The following is a 10,188-nucleotide window of genomic DNA, read 5'->3' on the forward strand; positions in this document are numbered from 1 at the left end:
CTGTTTAGCTCTTTGACATCTCTGCGTTAGAGAGCAAGTTTCAGAGTCTCTTTTGACATCATTTTTGTCTTTTCTTTCGTTCCTGTATTTTTAATGACCTTTTACTTTGTTCCTGGATAATACAGTTGATGTTAGCCCACCACTCTGAATTCACTTTGAATGTAGTGTCTAATGCATCAAATTAGTGTCCAATGTATCACATTTCTTCTTGAGATGGTCTCTACATTTAGGGGAGATATGCTTAAAGTAATAATTCTACTGTTGTGGACTTGTTTTAATTTTCTTCAGTTTCAGCCAGAACTTGCATCTGAGCAATTGATGGTCTGTTCCATAATCTTCCCCAGCCTTGTTTTGACTGATGATATGTAGTTTTTTTTATTGTATCTTCAAATAGATGTTGTTAGTTTGATTCCTGTGCATTCCATTTGGTGATGAGCAAGTGTATAATTGCCTTTTATGTTGTTTAAAAAAGATTTTGCAATGAATAAGTCATTGGTCTTGCAAAATTGTATCATGAAATATCTAACATTATTTCTATCACCAAGGTCATATTTTTCAACTACTAACCCTATCCCTCTTTGTTTCCAATCTTTGCATTTAAATCAACAGCAATTATGACTACATCTTTAGTTTTAATTCCAAATAGGACAAGATCAGGAAAAGGAAAGCACCTATTTAGTCCTTTAACATGGAGACAAGGCTAGACTGGGGTGTAATTATTTTCTTTTCTCTGAAAAATATAATACAATAGAATCCTGAATATTGAAACTATTTGTCAGAGAGATGAGATATTACATCTGTTCTATTATAAAAGGAGAGTAATTTGAAAACATAATTATTAATATGCATATGTTGGGTGGACTCCTGGTGTGACAAATTAGGATCAGCACTGGACTGTGAACCACAAGGTTGGCATTTCAAACCCACCAGCTGCTCCTTGGAAACCCTATATAGGGTCACTTTGAGTCAGAACTGACTCAATGGCATTGAACAACAACATATGTTAGGCAGCATAGTGGCTCTATAAGATAAGGTATCCACTGGACTATGAATTAAAAGGTTTGCTATTAGGTCCCACCAGCTGCTCCAAGGGAAAAAAATGAGACTCCAAAAACCTATATAAGGTTGCTATGAGTCAGAACTCACTCCATGGCACGTAACAACAACAATATACATATGTCACTGTTTGAGTGGTATTAGTTGGAGGATTTCTAATCGATTATCATCTGTTTGCAGTATGAAGGAAGAGGCAGGATATGTGGAAAGTTTTAAGGTTACAAAGCTTTGAAAAAGCTACTAAGAAGAATTGTTGTTGTCAAGTTGTTGTTATTATGTGCCATCTAGTGGGTTCTAACTCATAGCAACCCTATAAAGGGTTTCTGAAGAGTAGCTGGTCGGTTTGAACCACCGACCTTGTGATTCACAGTCCAGTACTTGCCCAACAGCATCTTGCTGTTGTTGTTGGTGGTGTGTTGTAGAGTCGGTTCCAACTCATTGATACCCTGTATAGGATTTTCATGGCTGCAAATCTTTATGGGAGCACAAAGCCTCATTTTTCTCCCATAGAGTGCCTGGTGGACTTGAACTGTTGACCTTGTGTTTAGCAGCCCAACATGTAACCACTATGTTACAAGGACACCTACAGAAACGCATTAGGAGTCCTTTAATGGTTTTTTGTCACTATATGGTGTTGAAAACTCTGTGTGGGCAAGAATTTTTCTCCTCACTATCTCTGGTACTATAGTGGTTACGAATCGGGCTGTGAACCGCAAGGTCAGCAGTTCAAAACTACCAGCTGTTCCGCAGGAGAAAGATGAGGCTTTCTGCTCCCGTAAAGATTTACAGCCTCAGAAAGCTTGTACAGGGTCGCTATGAGTCAGAACTGACTCCATGGCACATAACAACAACAACAACAAATGTACAAAAGGAGTTCTGGTGTGGTGCTGTGGGATAAACCTGGATTACTAACTATAGGTTAATTGTCCAAAACTCATCAGTCACTCCACAGACATACTATAAAGGATGGAAATTCTCATTATAATAATGTCTTCCTGTTTATAAAATATCAATAAAATTTGAAAATGTTATAAAGAATATTCTGCTAAATGCAATTATTTTTCCAGAATATACAGGGACAGTTTGATCTCATTTCCCTAATGTATAACATACTTGTGAAGTTAAGTTAGATTTCTGAAAACTATATTAACTTTCTGGTCAGTAAGATAATGTAATTTATGATACCTTAATACCTTAAAAGGCTAGAAAAAAATCTTCTAAAATGTGTCTTTTCTTATTCATTTCCTCTTGCAGGTTTTTAAAAAAAGGTTACATTGTTATACAATAGCAAGTCAGTCAAATAAGTCAATGTATTTAATTATTCAGAAGGTATTTATGGAACACTATTATGTGTCAGCAATGTGATAGGCATTAGGAAAAGTCAAAGAATAAGTCACACTCTTTGCCCTTGACATACATTCGATATTATAGGTAAAGACACATGATGAAGAATGCAATATATTTTATAAGGAATACTGAAAGAAGGACAAATGAAAAATAGTCTTCTATTTTTTGTTCCATTTCATCTAGACTCACTGCCTAAAATCAAAGGCAGTGAGTCCAGATTAAAAGGAACAAAATCTATAACAAAATATCACTTAAGTTTATCAATGAAGGATTAGTTTTTAAGTTAGAGAGAAAGAAGAAAAGCCATATGGTCAGAATCAAAAGCTATAGTGTCACATATGGAAGAAAACAGTTTGCAGGAAAGGTTCACAGCCTATTTGGAATGAGAGACAGCAGGATGAGGAGAACCAAAACAGAGATGAATATGAAGTCTCCTGAGGCATGTGTGAGTGACAAAACTTATTATCCAAACAACTTAGAGTGAAAGTTGTTTATTAATAATTATATTTGGTCAATGACATAAACGGAGTCTATCCCAGTGGGGACCAGGGATTGTGGTCACTCTTGCCAGGTGTCACATGAATTGGATGTTTTAATTCTGTAGACAATGTACAGCCAACATTTTTTTCCCCCAAGCAGTCATAGAATATTATATATATATACATGAACACATGCACATACATATACATTTATATAAATGATTCAACTTGGTATTAATTATATGTTGTTGTTGTTAAGTGCCCACCGTGAGATTAGCAGTCTAGTGCTCACACCAAGATTCCATGTGTGTATATATGTGTGTGTGTATATATATATAATATATATATATATAGTCCTGTTAAAATTCTGTAGTTATATATACTTAATATTTATATTTATAATTTATCTTTAAATGTACTTCTGTGCTTTATCTCTTCAATGATATGGTGCAGAGCATGATGATCAATTCATTGTGGGACAAGAGTCAGGGAAATATAAGAGTTAAAAACATTATGACTGACTCTGTCTCAGTTGATGCTGACAGAGTTAGTTGCCTAAGATAGGATATATTAAAATAATAACATTTAAGAAATTGAGAATTATATGATTTACAGATGTCCAGGATGTACAAATATGAGTCAAAATTGTCCACACTCCGGTTATATTAAAACACCAAGCCCACATTCACGTCAGATGACAACATTGAGCTTGAACATGAAATGATTCTGTTGAATAGATGAATGGCAGTGGATTATGTGGCAAACATATGCATATAAACCATGAATCTGCCTATGAAATAATCCATGACAGACTTAAGTTTCAAAAAGTTGTGCAAGATGGATATTGAATCAACTCATGGAAGAGCATAAACAGAACCGTTTTGACATCTGCAAACAAAATTTAGACTGATACTCAAAGGAAGGTAAAAGTTTCTTTAAAAAAAGGTAATTATTGATTATGAGTCATGGGTTCATCACAATGAGACTGAGAGTAAAGGCAGAGCATGGAATGAAAACATCCTCAATTGTCAGCGAAAAAAAAAAAAATGTTAAAAAATCAACCACAGAAAACAGATGCTTATTTTTTGGGGGGATTTTCAAGGTCCATGACTGGAACACTATCATTTAATAAGGTTCAACAATCAACAATGCTCATTACAGTGAAATGCTTACTGAAGAGCCAAAATCTAAACTTTGGATTAAATGCAGAGGACTGCTATCCAAGAGCATTGTGACCTTGCATGACAATGCATGTCCACACACCTCTGCCCACACTGTTGACATTCTGCTAACTCTTCATTTTGAGGTGTGAACGCATTCTCCCTGTAGTCTTAGTCATGTTCCATCAGGCATTCATCTGTCTGGTCCCCTGAAAACAACCCTTTGAGGATGAAGATTCACCTCTGATGAAGAAGTGAAGACAGCGGTGCATTCATGGCTCACAGCTCAGCCTAAAACATTTTTTAATAAGGGAATATGAAAGCTTGTTCTCAGATGGTCAAAGTGTATTGTAAAACAAGAAGATTATGGTGAAAAATGATGTATTTGTCTTCTCTAAAAGTCGATTAAAACAAATTGAACATCCAAAGTGTTCACTCTTGTATTTTGAAATAAGAATTCAGAGATATATAGTTTTTTGTTTTTTGTTTTTTTTTAGCTCTAGAGGTACTCACTTAAATATGTCAAGAAGCTTGGAATATAGCTACCTGGATGAATAACTAGAAATAGCCCATATTTGTACCAATTGCAAGGAAATATTATCCACACAAATGGGGAATTTATTAAACAATTTCATTAATATCATAAACAAGTAAAGTATTGCTAAAGATAATTAAAGTTAATTGCAGCAGTACATAGACAGTCTGCTACCACAAATTCAAACTGGATTCAGAAGATGTGGAAATAGGAATATGGTTACTAATATCAGATGGACCTTGGCTGAAAGCTGAGGATACCAACAAGAAGTTTATTTGTGTTTTATTGACTGTGCAAAGACATTCAACTTAGTAGATCATTTAAAAATAAACAGCTGTGGATGGTATTGTGAAAAATGAGAATTCCGGAACACTGATTTGTGCTTATGTAGAGACTGTAAACAGAAAAGGAGGATGCTATTCTACCAAATTAATGGAATCCTGATTGGTTTCAAATCAGGAAATGTGTAGGTCAGGGTTCTATTCTTTCACCATACCAGAAATTTTTGTACTTGAGTTTACTTGACTATGTAAAGGCATTCCATTATGTGGATCATAACAACCTATAGATAACATTGCAAAGAATGGGTATTCCAGAACATTTCTATGTGCTGTCTGAGGAAATTGTAGATAGACTAGGAAGCAGTCATTCAAACAAAACAAGGGGATAATGAATAATTTAAAGTCAAGTCAGCAAAGGTTTGAGTTAGGGTTACATGCTTTCACTACACTAATTCAATCTATACTCTAGGCAAACAATCCAAGAAGCTGGACTATATGAATAGAACATGATATCAGGATTGGAGGAAGAATCATGAACGACCCATGATATGCAGATGACACTTCTTGCTTGCTGGAAGTGAAGAGGACTTGAAGCACTTGTTGAAACTCAAAGACTACAGTTTTCAATATGGATTACACCTCAACATTAAAAGCAAACAAAATATACTCACAAATATAAATAAGCAACATCATGAATGCATCTTAAATACATTCTCCAAGTAAAAGACATTCTAGATAAAGCAAAACTGTGGTGAAGAAAAAACAGATTGGTACTTGCCAGAAGATGAGGTCTGATTATAATAAAATTCACACAGGGGATTAGGAGGACAATGGGGAATATATGAAATTATGCATTAGTAAACATTTATTGAAATGTATATCACAAAGAGAATTTTATTATATGCATTTTTTAAACCAGCACATTGAATAAATACAATATCAAATTCAGATATTGATAATTATTTCTGTATTAAATATGCATGATACAACATTTTAGCATGGGGTGATGAAAACAAGAGCTGGCCTATGCAACTTAGTTTGAAAATAGAGATTTGAGAGATAAAATAAGGTTAAAGACATAGCTTTTAACAAACAGTAACTTCTATTCGGTAAAATTGATTATCACGTTATTAATTTTGTTGTGTGTGCTGATGGGTCACATTTGATGCATAACAACCCTATATGGCAGAATAGAATTGATTCCGATGGCTTCTGAGAGAAAACTGCCAGGATTAATTGTGCAGAGCCACAATAAAAGGTTAGACAGACCACTCAGAGTGACTGTGCACAGGGTTTTAAGGGAGTGGCTAGTGTGTCTGAACCACTAATATTGTAATTCAAACTTACCTTGCAGTCCAGAGCATTAACTCACAGCATCACACCACTGTCATTATGGGTCAGAATGGACTTGTCAGCATTTAACAAAAATATGATGACAAAGAAGCACAATGTATGATGGATCTCTCAGAATACTGGAGGAATTTTATGTCACAACTAGAAACATTATTTTAATTTAGTTTAATTAAATTATGTGAATTAATTAATTAAAATCAATTAAAGTCATAAGTTAGATGTAATGATACGAATAGTACATTGGGAGTACAGAAGTAAGCAACTAATCAATTTTTGATGAATCACTAGGGAATGCCAAAGAAAGCATTTTAAGAAATTAAAAATTGGAAATGTTGTGAAGATGAAAAAGAGACAAGAGAGAGGATATACCTAGAAAAGAAAGCAGTGCAAGCAGAGGCTGGATGTCATATAAGGGAGCATGTCTGAGTTACAGCCATAGTGTAGAACACATATGGGAAAGTGACTCGAACTGATTATGGCTTAGTTGGTAATGGCCATACAATTAAGTAACATTTACTATACTAAGGGATTTACATTGATCTTAATGTGATGGGGAGTAATGGAAGAATGGTTAGACTATCGATTCATATGATTCTGTTAACTTTGTAAAGGATAAAGATGAAAGAATCAAAACTGAAAATGGAAAGAATACTTATTGCCTATGGTACCAAGTCATGAAGTAAAAATCTAAAATTGTCATATACAATATAGATGAAGATGAAATAATGTGTTTCATCAATAACTGAGAAGTAGAACAGATAGTTGTATTGTGGTGCCTTGAATTTACTTGATAAGACTTTTCTATCCAAAGACTTCATAATTCCCACCAACTGATTGAGTGGGAGCATGCAAATAAGGTATATAGGACTCTAAGGCAGGGATTGGTTAGTTTTGTCCTCCAGTTAGGTTTAGGAGGAGCCCTCTTTGAAGCAGAGATGGAAGATCCCAGGACCATCAAGAAATTAAGAGCATGAGTGGAGCATAGGCCATAGCAGAGGCAACTGCAGACAAGACAACAGAGGCAGTGGCATGGAGAGACAGAACAGCTTCCAGCTCTAGGCCTATGGAGTGAGTAAAGTTGAGTGCCTACAGGCAGGAGACTGGTTTGCAGAATGTGCCCTTTGGGCATTCACAACATGTCTAAAAGAGCTTTGTGTCACTTGAGCAAGCAGAACAGAGGTCAAGGGACCACATGGCTGGGAGGCTGAAAACAAGAGTGTGGCATGCATAGAGTATTGTAGACAAGAGATGCTCCTCACTGGAGAACTTCTGTGCCTTGAGTTGGTTTTGATTCTGAATTGTACCCTGTTCACTTCTCTAACAAGTCCCACAATCATGAGTATTGTTATGAGTTCTGTGTGGCCACTACAGTGGATTATTGAACTGACATGAGAAGCAGAGACTGCTGTGGGAGGAAGGGTTGGTGTCAGACTAGGTTAAAGAAAGTTGGGAAACATCTCTGGCCTTTGCTTCATAGGAATCAGCCTGGGGCTAATTTTGAGTTTGATTCTCTTTCCCCCTTTTGAAACCAGGGAAAGTCAGACATGTCTCCTACATTGGTTTTCATGCAGTAATTGACAATTTAGACTTTGTGAAGATAAGGAAACCCCAATTTCCTGGTATGACTATTTTAGTTATTGTGAGTAAGCCTAAAATCAACCCCATTGCCATCTAATCAATTATGATATGTAGCAACCCTCTAGGACAGAGTGTATTTGCCACAAAGAGTTCTCAAGTCAGTAAATCTGTATGGAAGCAGAGTAACACATCTTTCTCCTATGGAGAAATGAATGAGCTCTAACCTCAGACTTTACAGTTTCCAGCTAAGCACTTAACCACTGTATCACCAGGCTACTATCATAGTGGGTGTTGTTGTTGTTAAGTGTTGTAAGTCAGTTCTCATTCATAGTTAACCTGTATAGAGTTTCAAAGGAGCAGATGGCAGATTTGAACTGCTGACTTTTTGGTTGTCTAGTGCTTATCCTACAGCACCCCACCAGGACTAATATAAATAAAGCTAATAGGAGGCTCATCATAATTGATGAAGGATGAGAGCAGATCAATTGGATTTAAAATACGCAGTATTTGAAGTCCCATGAGATGAGCAGCAGATTCCTTAAAGTACAAGGTGACTTTAAAAAGTTTGTGGAAAAATTCCATTATCTTTTCCTTACAATTTTCCTTAAGAGCATTCTGACTGTACTTCCATGACAAATTTGTTTTTTTCTTCTGGCAATATGTGGTGCTTTCAATAATCTTATTTAATACCATAATTAAAATGTATTGATACCTATCTGGTCTTTTAAAATTTATTGGCCAACTTTCACACACATATGAGATGATTGAAAATACCATGGCATGTGTCAGACACACCATAGTACTCAAAATGACATCTTTGTTCTTTAGCACTTTAAAGAGGGGTTTTACAGTTTAATTGCCTAATCCAATATTTACTTCGATATCTTGAGTGCTGTTTCCATAAGCATTGATTATGGATCCAAGCAAAATCAAGTCTTTAAGTACTTCAATCTTTTCTCCATTTATGTTCTTTATTGTTCTTTATTGGTCTAGTTGTGAGGAGTTTTGTTTTCTTTACATTGAAGTACAATCCATATGAAGTCTGTAGTCTCTGATCTTCATCAGCAAGTATTTTAAGTTTTCTTAGGTTTCACCATGTTCTTCTTCATATCATCCAGTTTTACAGACTATTTACTCAGAATACAGATAGAATAAGTACAATGAAAGGATACAGCCCTGATGCACAGCTTTCATAATTTTGAAACATTTAGTGTCCCCTTGTTCTGTTTGAAGGACTGCCTCCTGGTCTATGTATAGGTTCCTCTTGGGCACAATGAAGTGTTCTGGAATACCCGTTCTTGGCATTGTTATTCATAGTTTGCTATGATCCACACATTTGAATGTCTTTGCATAGTCAATAAAGTAAAAGTAAAAATTGTTGTGACATTTTATTCTTTCAGCCAAGATCCATCTTATTTCAGCAATTATACATTAATACCATATCCTCTTCTGAATAAAGCTTGAATTTCTAGCACCTCCCTATTAATCAACTGCTGCAACAGTTTTTGAGATGTCTTCAGCAAAATTTTACTTGTGTGTCATATAATTGATATTTTTAAATATTTTCCACATTCCATTTGTTCACCTTTCTTTGGAATGAGCACAAATATAGGTCTCTTCCACTTGTCTTGGCATACACAAGTGACTGTTTCTAATGCTGTATCAGTTTGCTAGGAGCCCAATTAGGCACTGGACTACTCAGAAGAACCTAACAGATTGTAAGATGGCTTTTTTTTTTTTAGCGGTACTAATGGATAATGTGCTAGAACAACAACAGCTGGATGGATTTAAAGGTTCATTACCTAACTGGATTCCTAGAGAAAAATAGAAAATTATTTTTCTTTTAGTGCGCCACTGTACATACATAAAGAAGAGATTGTAATTTATTGAATTGTGTCCTTCCATGATTCTCAGTGGTTTGACAATTATTTAATGATGTAATTACTCCCAGTAATGTGGTATGATGCAATGAGCCCTAATCTGATATTACGCAATGCATTGTAAAGCATCTCTTCTATGGTGTTCATGAGGCCAGATGTGATCTACAGGAATAGGTTGTATTTTTAGTCAGTATTTCTGAGGTAAGATAACTAAGATTAACCAAGCAAGCAGAATTCAGGAGAAAGATGAGGTTTTCTGCTCCCTCAATGATGTACAGATAACACTTAACTTTGCGACAAACCAACATCATTAAAATAAGGTAAACTTCCTGTCACATAAAAATTGGTATAAATAGTAGGGACATGGCCCCAGAGGACTAGAATGGAGTGTGAAGCATCCAGCTGATACAAAGTGAGGGGGGAATGCACAAGAACAGCCACACTTGCAGATAGTTCCCATTTGACCTGACATCAATGGCTGGATGATCAGACCATAACTAGAGGAAGAAAGAAGAGGTT

The sequence above is a fragment of the Chrysochloris asiatica genome, unplaced genomic scaffold (genome assembly GCF_000296735.1).
Source record: "Chrysochloris asiatica unplaced genomic scaffold, ChrAsi1.0 scaffold00063, whole genome shotgun sequence".
NCBI classification, from domain to species: Eukaryota; Metazoa; Chordata; class Mammalia; order Afrosoricida; family Chrysochloridae; genus Chrysochloris; species Chrysochloris asiatica.